This window comes from Amyelois transitella, chromosome 4 (genome assembly GCF_032362555.1).
Source record: "Amyelois transitella isolate CPQ chromosome 4, ilAmyTran1.1, whole genome shotgun sequence".
In the NCBI taxonomy this organism is placed as follows: domain Eukaryota; kingdom Metazoa; phylum Arthropoda; class Insecta; order Lepidoptera; family Pyralidae; genus Amyelois; species Amyelois transitella.
In genome coordinates this window covers 4,993,976-5,010,453 of record NC_083507.1, presented here as the reverse complement: position 1 = coordinate 5,010,453, position 16,478 = coordinate 4,993,976, and the positions used below count along the sequence as shown (strand labels likewise).

The 16,478-nt window shown below is 33.2% G+C and overlaps 1 protein-coding gene across 1 annotated transcript in view; it reads right to left on the bottom strand.

Annotated features, from left to right (window-relative positions):
• The window catches only part of LOC106138651 (nose resistant to fluoxetine protein 6-like), a 55,037-nt gene that overhangs the window by 25,807 nt on the left and 12,752 nt on the right, over positions 1 to 16,478 (bottom strand). The window lies entirely within an intron of this gene.

The following is a 16,478-nucleotide window of genomic DNA, read 5'->3' as shown; positions in this document are numbered from 1 at the left end:
AAGGCTTGGGGGACGTGAGGCAGCGTTAATAGTTAAACTTTTACAGGAAAACTTATAATAGAAATTTCGAAGTTTCCAAGAATTCATCAGGTTTCATTATACAAATAATTATTTTGGAAATAGATTTCGCAAGTTATTAAGTTAAAAAATAATGTGCGCACGTAAAGCAAAGTCACTGAGCAAGGCGGTATAAAATTATTCCATACAGACGCTTGGACTGCTTGTAGTGTTGTTTTATTATCATTTATTCATAAACAATTTAAATAACACTTACATTACGGAACCGGACCACGAAAACCTCGGTGGATTTATTTGTGTTTTCGTGAGTCGCTTAAAACACTTAAGTTAGAAATACGTTTTTAAATGAAATTTAAGTTTTTAAATGAATTTTAAATTTATTGGTAGTTGATTTGATGATGACTTAATTTCTATATAAACCATAAAAATGCCAAATAAAGCGTATCTCTCTCTCTTTTTCATCTTTGCGCATTCCCTGTTACACCCGCCATCATAGTACTTTAAGGCCTGAGATCCACTTACCTACATTTATCCTTCCAATGTCAAGTCAGCCTGCTTTTTCGGCCTGCCCCTTCTACCAGGGTCCGGCAAAAAATCCGAATAATGCGTATTACTATTTCTACTATATGGATAAAACCTTTAAATGCTTTTTCAAGTCATATAAATTGCAGCAATCATAAATAGACGATTAACTGAAACCGCATCTGATGGCTCTTTTTAGTGTTTGCAGCGGTGTGATTGCGTTCGCTAAAATTTATGACCGTCCCGCGCCGCGCGCCTCTGCAGGTAATTTTATTTATTTATTTTTTACGTAGCACCAAAAATGGCAACGTGTAGGCCATTTGGCAGATTAACGTAGTCATTAACAGACGCATTATTTTCATAAGCTGAATAATTTGCTTTACAAATTAACGATTATGAATTCGTGAGGTACGAATAGGCACCCGATTATGCAATTTTCCTAGATCCACACTCATGTTAAGGTATTAATGTTTTTGCTTCCATTTTCACATGCTTAGTTGACAGCATACATGCTTTACGATATAAAACACAATGTGTCTAAATAAAACCCTTTTATGATCTCGGGATGGGTAACCTGGGATTTGACCTTTCCTGTTTGGGCATATAGCATGAGGTATAGAGGAGTCGGCATACTAAATAATGTACGGAGAGGTTGTTCTTTAGGAAATCAATCTCCGTTGAGGTACTTGATCGCTTTATTATTCAATGAAACGAAGCTTATGAAACCATAATACTCTCTCAGCATTAATTAAAGATGGAGGCGCCGTGAAATGGCAGGGGATTTTGGTATCGACCCATGCACGGAACAGAAAAAAATCAAGCCCTTCTTTTTGTCTGGTAGTGAGTGTGAAGTGAAATCTTAATTTAAGAGTAGAATTATTAATACCTTAGATATACATTATACAGACTTTTCAGAAGATCTGCACAAAATTGGATCTTAAAAGTTATTTATTTAAATCAGAGCATAAAAAAACTTTTTTGCTTCATAAATTTAACTTTTGAATATTCTCTTCCTAGTCTAGTTTGCGATGGTAACACAACTCTCGCGTAAATCATTACTTATGCTCTAGTCGAGTGTTTACTTTGAGACAGCGGTGACGGTGCAACAATGCAAATATGCGCAGTATATGTACGCTTAATGGTAAATACCTTTCCTACAGTTTCTTCAGTAATATTAATAACGTGGTGGCTCAGAATGTTAAAAAATAATTTTAATCGCATTTACTATGCATACGATATCTCTATATTTTTGCTTTACTTATAAATACAGAAAAATTATGGTTATTTATTTATTATTGGTATTATTATATATTGTTTTTTTTTTTGGGCGCCTACTAACCTACTTTGGCAGCATATATCCTTAGATATCCACATAGACTTAGCCTTATCTTATAAGCTGCTACAAAGCAAAAAATTTTACCTCCTACTTTAAATGCTTTAAAAAAAGTTCAACTACAAAAGTGTTTTTAAGGACATGGTTTTTTACACGTTTAAGTACAGGGAAGACACAGTTTTCTGCTCCATCTTTTGGAGTACAAAGCATGTCCCCATTGTAAATACAGTGGGTACGATACAATCCCAAAGGAGCACATAACTAACAAACCCTCGTCAATGTTAGTTACATTCACATTATGTCTAGTACAAGGAAAACGCGATTCAAGGCCGTTAATTTTTTGTTTGATATTGAAGCTCATAATTAGGTGTAGTGTTGAAGTCGCGAGAGGCGACCGCTGCGCGCAGTCATGGCCGGGCAATGTACCAATTTAACATCGAACACGCCGAGAGAACTTTCTGTTCGTTTTAACGAGAACTTGCGTTTTATTTAATAAAAATGATAGAATTCTGTAAACAGAAGCAAAATCCGACCACAACTTTCCGAGATACAGTGATACTTTCAGTGCATAAATACAGACAAAGAAACTAGGGTATCTTTATAATATGTATGTTATTTAATAGGATAGATATTTAATATTATTTACTTATTTAGACACCCTGTAGATATTTCAAAGTTCACTTAAATATTATACAGTTTGATTTCGAGTGCTTTTGTGAATTGAAATTTAATGTTCGTATTTAGGAGTATAACTCGATCGTCTTAAATCTAGCTCTCCCATCTGCTTTTTTGTGTAGATTGTTTCAACAGGAATGCCAGCTAATTTTGGTTAGGTATTTTAATTTGTATGTGTTAAAATTGCAAGATCCTCTCTGAAACTTAGGCTTGAAATCAACCAACTTATTACTTATCGATAGTTTAATCGGTTTCTAAATTTTAAAGTCACGGTTTTCCTTATAATGGTAAAAACGTTTTTAACTCAGTAGAAATAATTATAAGTTTACGAAATGTTTGGCAATGTCCATCGTTCAGTGGATCCGTTACACTGCGGCTTGTTAGCTTACTGCAACCGATATTCTGCAACGCATGTTCTACCGTTATTGCACATTAACGCATTGATTAAGTTAAATGCAGCTAAATTCAATAGTAAACATAGCCGATACGATTTTTCTATTGACCTTGAACCACGAAATTTGGCAAGGAGAGATGGTTTATCTATAGCACAAGTTGGGTAAAATCCGAAAGTCGTTAACTGGTTTAACGGCACATAAACACGGGTAGTAAAAAACCAAAGCTATTAATTTGTAAGTATATGAATAAAACAAAGTAGGTAGTTTTACGGGTATACATTACCGTCTGACCTTTTGCTAGTTAAATTCATGTTTCGTTTATTGATACGAGTACATTATGCATATTTGATATAGAACTTACATTCAAACAAATAAAATCCGCTTCTTTGATATAAATATTAAATAAACATGAATAAATCAGCAAAAGTATGTAGGTATGTTTCATTGTTTATGTAATGCTTTTTTCCAGAAACACTATTGCATCACTCCCACTACATAATATAAAACATAGTCGTCCTCTGCATCAGTCTTGTTTTCGCGGATTAAGATGTTTTCAGGAACAGTTTTCACTTATTTAAAATTTATATACCTAATAAAAGTTTAAAAATACAAAACCTTCTTCGGGGGATTCTGTGCACAACCAGTCTCTAGTTTATATGTCACCTTAACAATGTCACTAGGCATAGGTACATTAAATCAACACGTTGTGTCGTGTCTATATGTGTCCTCAGAAATTGCTTTAGCTGTACCTTTCCAATCGAAATTTAGGTCGCAATCGTATCGGGAGCGGTGAGAATTACAGATCCCGAGGGATAATAGTCCACAATAAACGGGTAACCTGATTCCCATTCGACGAAATTGCGGCGGGCGAGTGGGGTCATTATAAAATTTACGATACTCGAAAAAACCATCAAGATGAAAAGAGACGTTTACGTTGCTTTATTTAGTCACATGAAGAACTGAATAGATGGAGATCTAAATTAAATTCCTAAAAATGTTTTTTTTTGTACATTTTTTTTAGAATTAAGCTTAATAAAAGATTATATTGAAATGTACCATAAATTATTTTATGTATATTTTTGGCAATATTTGTGGTAGTGGTAGATATCGTATTTTCAGTGGAAAATTTATACTGGCTGATGTCAAAGTTTGTGGATGATAGATTACCTTTTCGATCACACACGTAAACGCAACTTTGCTCTATACTTGTTTTAGTTGTATTTCTAGAGCAAAATGATTAATATTCTTTAGGTTGACCCTTGTTTGAGTGATGGGTTGCCCATTTTATTCTATGATACAGACGCCTAGCTAACTATCACACTTTGTCCATTTAGAATTTATAGTACTATTTTCTAATCTATATAATCTAAAATTTCTTATTTTACATTTTTAATAGTAAAGGAAATCTGTGACCATATTAATCTGAACTCCATTACTAAGCCATCCAGCTGAACGTGGCCTTTCAGTGTTTCTGAGACTGTCGGTTCTGTCTACCCCGTAAAGGATAAAAACGTATGTATGGGTAAAGTATAGTACTAAAGGTAAATGTTTTTATGTAGGTATTTATGTACGTACGAGTAAATACCTAAAGAGACTGTTAATAACAAAATAGTTACATGTTTTAACTATTTTGTTATTAACAGTATTTGTTCTCAACATGGTCAAAGAATTGTCAATATACTCTCTTATTATCCGAACCTGAACAATTCTACATTATCAAGAGCTGCGATCATTATGCATTGATATTATGTGCGGCCATTAATACAGGACAAGCTATTAATATCGGTTTGGTAATCCGCGTGTTTCCACATAAAGCGTTGATCAACCAATTGACGGTGGTTGTCGCAACAAAAATAAAGTATGTGTAGAAAGAACGTTAAGAAGATAAATATATCGGCGAATTTAAGGCATATAATGTACTTAATTGACTTTTGGAGTCAATACTCCACGATCGTGTTCATAAGTGGCCATTAAGTGCACGTTATTTTTACTTATACCTATTCTTGTTTCAGTTGTTTGTGTTATTAGTAAAATTTTGGAGGACAGGACATAAGTCAAAACGCTCAAACTCATACTTCAAAATTACAGGACATACTGGTACTAGAAAACGAACACTTGAAAACCTGAAACTGTTTATCCTACCTATCCTACCTGAACTCGTTTTATAATGCGACGTCTTGTTAGTCTATGCGACTGCTGACTTGAAGTTGTTATTTTGTACAGGAATAAATAAGGACTCAAAAACACCTGCTCTTGGCACTATAAAAATAGGTTAAGTGCAATGTAAAAGAATGCTATTATATCAGCGATTCGCACCTCTGCTATAACACTAGTGATCCAATGAGAGTCGGAAACCCAACCTTGTACATTGCCTTATTTAAACGCACTGGAAACTCTGTCTGACTTGCAATTTCCATTTCATTATAAATCCATTTTAGCATTCAACAATAAACGCAATCAAGATAAAGTACCTAATTAATTCTAAACCTAATAAAAACCCCATAGGTTACTTTATAAGTGCATGTCTAAAATCAACTTTCATTCACCACCTTCTTGGCATACTTTCGTTACATCCACATTCCAGACGTTTTTCATGTTCATAAAATATACAATTTTATTTAGTCTTATATTATTTCGAAATCTATGAATATCCTCCATATTTTATACAACCGGCGCAATGTTGGAGCCCCTCTGTACCCATATCATTAAATTACAGGTGCTGCAATGTCGTTAGCCGCGTAGTGGTTAAATTGATTGTTGCCTCCGCGGCGTCAAATGGATGGTGCGTAATTGCAGATAATAAGGCAGCGACAGATGAGGCAGATATTATAGTTTTACGACATTTGATATATATTGTTCACTGTAGCATCGTAACCGTCCAATAGTTTACAGTAACGTAAAAATTTAGGGCAGCTTTCATTATTTGCAGAAGCTAAAGTTGACAAACTACGTGCCTATGCCCCGAATAAGTACGATTTTATTCAAATTAATGAGATGAATCTGAAGCATAAGCTAGCAATAATGTTAAAACAAACTACTTAAGTGTTTATTTATAAAATAATCAATACAACAGTTTTTGCGAGTATTCAATATACCAGACGTTTTTCATTTGTCATGATCCACACTCCCTCATGACAATAACTCAGACACTGGGGCCCTCGGGAGCCGCGCAATCTTCCTCCTGTACCTCATTGCTACTAATAGATTTCGCTGTTTTCAATGTTTGTCTAGCATTGCCGTGACACAAAATTTGTGCATTGAGTGGAAATAAGTGGTTGTTTAAAATTAAATATGAATATTTGGTTTAATTTGATGAATTCGATAGATTGAATTAGTATTATTAATTATTAGTTTACATACCTAATAGAGACTACAAGTAATTAATTTCCTAAATTAAGATATTCGTATCGGTCACATAATATGTAAAGAGCTCGTTTGCCAAGAAAACATCAATAAGAGCGCGTCGCGGCACGCGTGTGAAATGAATCGTTAACTTTCACGCGTTTTATGAAAATCGCGATTACCCGTTATGCGCTTTAGTTTGCGCAAGCGGCTGGCGGTCGCCGCGCTGAACTGTTGGAACTCGGAATTATGTCACACACCGCTGCCCGCTAGTTGCCCAAGAGCCTGAGCTTATCTAATAAACAAACAATTTTATACTCTCAAAACCTTTAAGCAACTGCAAAATATGTATAATTAAGAAAACAAATAATTGCACATCGCTATAAGGGCCCATTAAATAAAAATTTTCCATTTCATACATGGTCCAATAATTCATGCAAAATGATATTTAAACGTGTATTTTTGAAATAATCGTTTCAAATTTTCATGCGCAATTTGAATTCCATTTGTTATGCTATACCGTTAAATTAATTTTGTTTATTCAGTTGAGATAAAACTCCATTATTTTTTGTTTTAGAAATATTGCCGGTTTTAGGGTCTTTCATATCGACGTCTAAATAAATACGTCTTATAAAACAAGGTCGCAATCGTTTCTTTAGTATTCCATTCTTAACCAACGATTGGCTATAAACTCTAGTTACCTTCAGCTTTTGTTATGTTTATACACTGGTTTATCCAATATCGTATAAGACCGTCTTAAATTTTATTCATACGAAGTCGATATTATTTTTTTATAGACAACATGTACACGACTACGTGTCACGAATGCTACGAATAATCGTAGAGCAGTCTACGAAAGTTTAACCCCCGTGCTGAGCGACCTATTTTCAGAATGTACTCGTAGAAGTAAAGATCTATTAAATATACATGCAAGATAAATTTGTCATGCGTAAAGGTATTTTTAAAAGATACACAAACAAATGATTCTTTATTTCGAGAGACTAATACATAATATAAAACGATATCGGTTTTTTCTATGATCGTTTGGATTGCAATAAATAAATAAGTTGTGGATCAAGAAGAACACAATCAAGTTTAGATATTCCTTACTTTATATATATAGTGTTGTTACCATACATGACGTCTAGCCAAAGCTCTTTGACCTGCCCATTTTATTTACTTGTCTTTTTATAGGTATAAAATCTATTACTCAAAATATTATCATAATATCTCGAACTAGATTCTAAGCTTTTACTTTTAAATCTTAATAATAACAGAATAAGTTTGCTCCAGTTTTAAAACAGGTTAAATACAAGAGATAATGTGGAAAAGACCCAGTAGTTTTATCGCTGTTTGAGCATTAACCTCTGGCGCTTAATACGACAAATAGATGCAAAAGCACGCTGTAAGGTTGCACTCCCTAAGGATCTCCGTACTTATTTCATCTTATCTTCGACTTATTTTAATGTTGGGATGACGCTTTTAACTAATTATAACATACTAAGTATGGTCTTAAAACTTAAAAAGATGCGAACTGGACAAAACGGAAGGAAAATGTTGGAAAGCAGACCTCAGGCCTCTAAGCATTGTGGCGGTGGGTGTAACTGGGAACACGCAAAGATGACGTTTTAAATTTGTCATCATTCTTTTGGCTTCCAGGAAGCAGTCTGGGGTGCGCTTGAGACATTTTAAATTTGTAACTTGTATTAATTTTTTTCAACACAGTTTCTTTTGACACCTAGTGTCGGCCCTAGATATCCACAACGATAATGTATTTCGGTATTAAATCTCTTGATCCATTTTGACGTGGACTAACAGCTAGTAGGTTTATATGCAAAGTAACTGACATATTTATCAAGAAACAGCCGGATAGCCGTAACTATTTAAAGTCTGGCATGCAAGGAATTTAGAGAAATAAGCCTCGGGACGGTGACTTTAAAGTATTTATTTTTTTAAACTTTATTTAACAAAAACAAAAATGTACAAAAGGCGGACTTAATGCCGTTTGGCATTCTCTACCAGTCAACCAACTGAACAAACAGAAAAAAGTATCTATCAATTTAACATTATACACGACAATAATACAATCGTAGTACGCTCAAAATACACAAATGAAATCATCGTTCAAAATAAAAGGTCCTTTTACAGGGCATTCCTCTATGAACTATGTATAAACACGCTAATCCGAGGGCAAAGCTCTCGATGTAGGTCAGTGATTACATTTTTCATTCATAAGAAGTTGTAAACTAGTTCTCGCGCAACTGGCTATTATATAATTCGCTATTAACTGCAACTGCAAGTTAAGATATCTAAGGAAAATGTAAAGCTTTATATATTTTAATTAAATTATTTTTTTCATTTGAATCACAATTTCACATTAAGCCATACAGCTGAAGGTTGCTTTACAGTCAAGAGTGCTGGCTCTGTTTATCATGTATAGAATCCTGGAATGAAGACGTGATTGTATGGATGTATATTATATGACATTTGAAAAGCAATAAATCTCAATTCTATCATTTAGTCATTACGCTAAACGTAGCCCTCGAGTCTTGTGACTATACTAGCTCTGTTTACCCCGCAAGGGATTATAAGGTGACGTGTTTTAGTATACACACATAATAAACAAATGGAAATACGGGAATCTTATATTTTCGTCATGTTTATCCGTATGTCACAGCCATTGTATATGGGTTTAAGTTTGTAAATATTAGTTGCTCGCCAAATAAGCGTAGACGTCACGAAAGTGCTACTTTGGTCTCGCAATAAAATCTGTGAATTAAACATTCCTTTTTTTTAAATAGATTTGAGTGTGTTTGACCTCAAACTGCCTGGTGAGTAGCAAGATGAGGCCGTGCTGGTGCACGCAAGTTCAAATAGTGCCTATTCCCTCTTGCCTTGGAAATCCCCAAGTTTCTTTTCCGTTTCCCCAAGTTGAATTGTAATATAGTCACCAAAATTCAGATGATAATCGCAAAATCTGATAAGCATACATATAACGCTAGAAAAAAAGAATGCATGAACAATAAGAATAACTATAAATTTAATAACCTTAAGGTATGCTTCCCTAGACAGGCATCAGTTGATATTAATTCCTTGCGCCAATTACACCAATTTTAAGTATTTAATAATTAATTGATCATAAATTACATTACAATACACACAATTTTATATTGGATTTAATTGCTTATATTACTGCACAAACATGGGTATATACTAAAACAGCTTATCAAGCATCAGTTTAGATATCTTTATTGTCGCAAAAAATCTAGGACGAATATGCTATTATGCAAATTCCACGAGAAAGCTTGTCTAAAAAATGTTGTCATCGTTTGCGAAACAAGTGTTACGATTTTATTGCGCGTTTATTGTTTATTTATGTATACCGCCGAATGGGCAAGGTGAGGATCCTAGTAGACGAAGCTTTATGGCATGACGTAATAAAATTAATCAAGGTATTAATGTAATTTAAAAGCTTTACTCGGAAAAGGTGGTGTGTTTTATCACTACATAACGTTAATTAAATTTACCGCAACGCGAAGTTTGTGTTTGTTTTTTTCAGTATAATGTTAGAGAAATACAGTTTGGACATTGTAGGTTCAGAATGATTATCTTCAAAGCATGAAAACCGTAAGAAACATAAAGTAATAATATTACATTAAAAAAGTGCACGTTTATTTGAGCTGCAAAGTTATTTAACACGTGGTTCCTCATTTACAGGATAAATTTATTATGATATATGAGCACGATGAAGACGTATACAATATACCCGTATGTACATATGTTTGTGTTTATATGTTGGATAGAAAGGGAAAATACAATACAACCTGACTTGATGCTGAAAGTATTGAACCACAAAGTTAAGTTTAAATTTTAGGTACTTTTAGTACTAATAAGTAAATTAGCGTCCGTCAGCATTCGCACACATAATCAGGTTGCTGGTTGAGCTTTAACCCGTAAGAGCGATTTAAAGAATTCGCATTTATAATATAAGTTATATAAATTAAGACGTGGAATGTTATTCATCAACTTCTACTTAGGGGATCCATTAAGAATGTGATACATCTCGTACCAAATGAAAGTACGCACGTTAGATCTTTAATTGTTAGGGAAAGTTCAGTCTCTATTATTTCAAAAACGGCAGAGAGAAATCGTTTTTTTTAGTAGAAAAGTTAATGATGGATACGTAACGTAAATGGATATCTGCTTTGTTCACTGGTTGGTAATCATAAGTGGAAATCTGAATAGACATTGCATATTAAGTGGCTGATTACACGTATTCGTAACCTCTCGTGAATCTTCGATCAATGCAAACTGTTTGTTATAATCTGCATAAAAGTTAAAATACATCCATTTCAAACTGGTAACTAGGTAAATATAATTATAATTCAAAGTACCTAATAATTGACGTCAATAAGTATTATACCTATATGATTTTTCTAAACATAGATTTTTGAATTAATTTTTGTTAAAGACTAACTAAGTATATATTCATATTTGTTCTTATATAAACTTATTACATGTTTGACTGTCTCCATATTTCAGTGGTAAGCCTGATGTATGACCCACGGGTAGGTTAAAATCCTACTGGGAATCATACTTTGTGAAAGTTGTTTTCAGTCTGGTTTAGATATCGCAGACTAGAATCACCTGCTTCTGAATTTAACAAAATCTCAATAACAAAGGTATAAAACAGAATCAACAATAACAGTTAGATACCGTAAATCGTTGTTAAATAAGCATAAAACATAAAAGTTCATTCATTACTTTTGTTCACGTCACGGCACTAAGCCCGGCTTTGTGGAGGAAATTAATTGTCTTTTTGCTCCAGCACCTATACTTATTACCAATGAGAATCTAGGCAAAATAAAAGTGAAGCATTTTTACAATACTAAGGAATAAAATAATTGCTGTGAATATGGTTAGGACAAAATTTAATATGAATTCTCATTGACACAAATTAATGAGTAAACGTTATCCAAGTTGGATTCTTCTGATATTTGTTTTGCAAAGGATATCAAACATCACATGAAATTTAATGTCCAAAAATAGAGAGAGGTAAAGTAACTTGGTGATAGTAAGTAATATTATCCAATGTTTGAAAGTTTGATAATTCTTTAAGCACATTATCCTGTCTTTTGTACCACGCAGATAGTGCTTTATGCAATAAAGATTATATATTCACTACTAAAATATTATTGCACTTAGCCATGTCAAGGACTTCTGATTATCTAATATATCTTAAGCCTATTAATTAACAGTATCCATTCATCTGCGCATTTAATAAAGACCTTCATTTCGATTCCACACTACATTCGCTTTAACTTTAGAATGGATGTACAAATTAACTGTTTATTTAAATTGGCTTATAGTTATTAAGAAGACCTTGCTGGTCGCAGTTATTTTAGTTGCGTAAACAAAGTAATAGCTTTTCATTATGTCCAACAACCAACGTCCTAAATCTTAAAATACTTCTATGAAAAAAAAATTTGAAAGACTTCTATGAAAAATACATAAACAGATTTCTTTTTATAAATGAATCTTCACTGCTTTAAAGGGTGGTAATGTTCGGCATTAAATTAAATTGTCATATCAGCCGGGAATTTCGAAGATGATATATTGCGGTTGCTACTTCAGAGGTGCTTTAATAATTCTGCTTTTATAAATTAAATTATGCGTATTAAACAAAACGTTTACGATTTCAGGGTTCAGCGTTAAATATCTTGCTAAAACTTATTTGGTTTATTTATTTCACACATTTAGACTATTTTAAATATTTACTATTTTTTATAGGACCTGAGGTACCTAATTTTGACACTGAAGATGTCTATTTGTGAACAGATAGGGTTTCGATATGTTTTCGGATGGTTGGCACTAAATAAATAACAGTAATTCATTAAAAGTCTGATATATTTCTAGTCGGCGACGAGAGGCAATTTTGCGATGGACTATGAAGTTCTGTCATTTAAATTAAAGCTTTTCATTTTGATCATCAACAACACGTTTTATTTTTTTTTTTTTATTAACTAGGTATACTGATACTTGTAAACAATTAAAAACAGTGTGCATTGAATAAGTACTTAAATACTTGTCAAAGGGTAGAGCGGCTGTACCACAGATCTCTTGAGTGTAATTGCCTTACAAAGACGATTCCTTGAAAGTAACGAATTAAATCTAGCATGAGGTACACAGATTGTACAGAGTTAATATAATATTGTGGCCATAAGAAAGATTTGACACGAGTAATCATGAGTATTAACGCAATAGAGAATGACTTGCCACTTTCAAAAGTTAAAATGCTAGGGTTCAGGGATAAAAATACTAACTGAGTAACGGTCGAAAATGGGGCCAAGTAAGTCCACAACTAGTTTTTGCAGATACTGGGTGAATGGACTAATTTTGATATACATATTTCTTTGGTGTGTTGAAGTGGTTATTTGTTGATAGAAATATAATATATATAAAGTAAAAGGCGACTAAGGGATAGGCTTACAAACTTGGGATTCTATTTTAGGCGATGGATTAGCAACCTGTCACTATTTGAATCTCAATTCTATCATTAAGCCAAATAGCTGAACGTGGCCATTCAGTCTTTGCAAGACTGTTGGCTCTGTCTACCCCGCAAGGGATAGGTATAGACGTGATCATATGAATGAATGAATATAAAGAAATCTGTTTAAATATCGTACCTAATTATAACGATTAATTGTTAAACAAAAAAACAAAGTTTTAGTCGTCTCACTCATTTTGTCTTAAATTCTCTTTGTTAATTCGAAAAAAGTAAAAACAACGACAACAAGATCAAGTAGGCCGTGTGCGTGACGAAACGATTAAATGGATTTGGATGATTTGATGAAAGTAAAAACATACAAAAAACAGTGAAATACTTAACAGTTTTGTTCCGCATTAGAAGAAAGTTTTGAATGAAAACAATATTATAAAAATATTTATAAAACAAAGATCTTATGGTTGTGTAGATAATATTTAGTGTAGCAGAAATTGTCTGTGGTGGAAAATGAAAATATTATCTTTTGCAGTATAGTCGCATAACGTATACATATTTTTAAAAGTCTATAATGATGACGCCTCATGTGGAAGCTATAGCCTAGTATTGTTTAAAGTTGTCTGTTTTTGTGATTAGTATGACTTTAAAAAAATAAAAATAAATTGTTCTCGGGATCCAAATAAAAAACTACAAATTTTTCTCACAAATGTGCTAAACTTTCTTCAGTTTGATCGAATACTTGTATTTGATTCGTATCTGCATTAAAACTCACAACTATTCTATCCATCGATATTCCTCACTTATTCTATCTGTGTTCTGTGTTACCGATACTTAAAAATAAACAAATAAGACAGTCAACATTTTATATCGGCTAACAATATTTGCCTTATATTAGTGCCTTAGATTATTTTATATATTATATAATTTCGGTAATCGCTGCACCTATTTATTTATGTATATTGTTTATTTTTTGTAGTTTTTATTTAGTTTGACTCCATAAAAAGTGTCAGACCCACTAGTTGACTAATAGATAATGCTACATTTTTATTTCGTGTAATAAAGTTTAAATAAAAAAAAATTGTAAGATTTATTATAAAGCTCTTATTAAAGCTTTTTCTACAAAAATAGGTGGCGTAATAATCTCTGCTGCATAATACAGGGCTAATCATATCATGTCTGACCATTGAATGCTTTTCAAATAAATATACTTATACACCCCCGAAGGTTGTACCCTCAGTATTGTAAACATAAATAGTTAAGTCACGCGAAGAAGTAATTCAGGGTGACATTATTTTAATCAAATAAATCTAAAACAAAATAATAAATAAACAATATAATATTTCTTTTTTTTTTTCCGTAACTGCAACACTTTACACAGCTTCACATACTGAAGCAATTCACTTATTGTTCAAATTCCATTTAATTGTGAGTACCGCCGGCAGGTTTCGTCATTTTACGTGTTAGTACCGACAAAATCTAGGGAGGTATATAACTACTCATTTAGAATTCTTGCCACACATGACTACTGCAGCATTTCTATTCTCCATAAAGCTGCAGGCCGTCCGTATTGTATGCAACTGCCAGGCAGATTGTAGCATTGTTCCGTATTTATGGGCGTGAGAACTGAGAATTTGCAATACATTCCGTGGCGCGACTTAGAAAATTATTCCTTCAGATGCTGGCCAAATTTTCATGTTACCCATCCACCTAGTATTTTGTCTCAACTATACCCATTCCTAGAGAGAATTCAGAGGGTGCTCCATTGGTGTCAATCTAATAATAAGTCTAATTATATGAGTAATTTCACATATTAACAGTTTGGTTTTTTAAGTTTTTTTGGTGATTTTTGATGGCTTTTTGATTTAACTTCTTTCTATGGTTTTTCTGACGTTTATCGATCACCGCTCGTTCACCCAGGTACCAATTCCTAACATATCTTCTGTAAGGAATGAAAAATAAGTGTTGTTATAAAAAATATTGTCGCTGAAACTCTTCGAGTCCACTTCTCAAAATTCAGGAATAGTAATCGAAAACTGTTCCTCAGACGAAGTAATAAACTGTGCGAACTGAATGATGGATGTGCTCTAACTAAAACGAGTGACAATGCTGTGATCGGTAGTTCGGTCACGTAAGCCGAATGAAGACACCCAAAGGGTATTTATTTTTGCCTGTTCGAAAAAAGGGCCGTGGTGAAGAATGATGAGTATCAGCCTGAAATAAATATCCTTGGTCTTCACACTTACGCCCAACAAAAAATATCTTGTACCTAATGTAGGTATTCGGAGTCTAAAAGATAAATAATTTATCTTTTAGACTCCGAATACCTACATAGTTATATTCGGAGTCTAAAAGAGAAGAAATAATACTATTAGCATTACATTACAGGACAGGACTTAAACGCGATGTCCCATTTTTTCCGTTCAGTAAGAAATTTAATTTGCTTCTAGTTAAGATTATGAATAAAAATACTTGCTTAAATAAAATATATGGTCCCTCTGAATCGTTGGTTCCCGACAATGTCTTACAAGACTTGTTAAAGCTACCACGGAAATACAAATCAAACACACATTATCTGCCACCTCCTTCAAAATAACATGCATAACATGTTCCATATTATAACAGCTTCCGTTGATATGCAGTTTGCCTATCTATCTAAATTATCTCTATATAATTATAAAAAAATACTTATCAATCTTTACCGAGTTTTACCTTTACTATTTACCTTTCATGCTGACTCCTTCAAACAATTTTAGGATAATCCGACTTATTATTCTTTCTCATTTCTTTGTTTTTCAGTTTCGAGAGCCAAGAGAAAAGGTGCATATTTCCCGAATTGGGTCACGCGTTTTAGACTAATAAAGCGAGCTTTTACAACTAATGCGTTTAGTCAGGGCCGGGCCAAAATTATCGCTCACTTGAGAACCCAAATGATATCACGCCACGCCTATATTTGGTAGGTTTGTTGGTACTAAAATATTAATCTGTTCTTTCATTATCAGCATAATGCTCGGGATTTTGAATACATTAAAATAAGTGTTGAACTAGAAAGCTTTACGTAAAGTCTAATTGGTCATGAAGATTTGTTCTTTATTCCGTTTTTGGGTAGAAAAGAACTTGCTTGTCCGATGTGTTATATGGTAGGTAGTACTTAGGAAATTACTTACAGTATTCTCTCCCATATAAGCTGTATCTTATTTTCGATAAGCTCGATTAATACCTAGCTTATTTTTGGTTAGGCACATAAAGTAAGATGTGTGGTTTTAGCTTTAAGGCTCTAAAGTAAAAGTATTCAAGTGAGCTATACCACGTGAATGGGAATTTACGTAAAACAACAAATTTTTTACTAACAAAGTATTATATGTTTCTTATTTATAAACTAGTGTGATACTTATGGCACACAAGTAAGTATATGATGACATGACGTGGTGTAGACTGTGTGGTGTAGTATACTCGTACGTTTGCCAAAAGAAATGACGATAATGATCTGCCAACGTTGTGAATGGATACATCCATTCGTTGTGAATGGATATATCCATATAATACACTGAATTTGGACGTGTTAAAATTACAATCTAAAATATCATTATCACTTTTTGACTGCGTGCTCATAGGACAATAATTAAGACTTCCCTTAGAAAACAGAATATAGTTATTATTTAAGATGTCCAAAAGTTCCGATAAAAAATGCTTA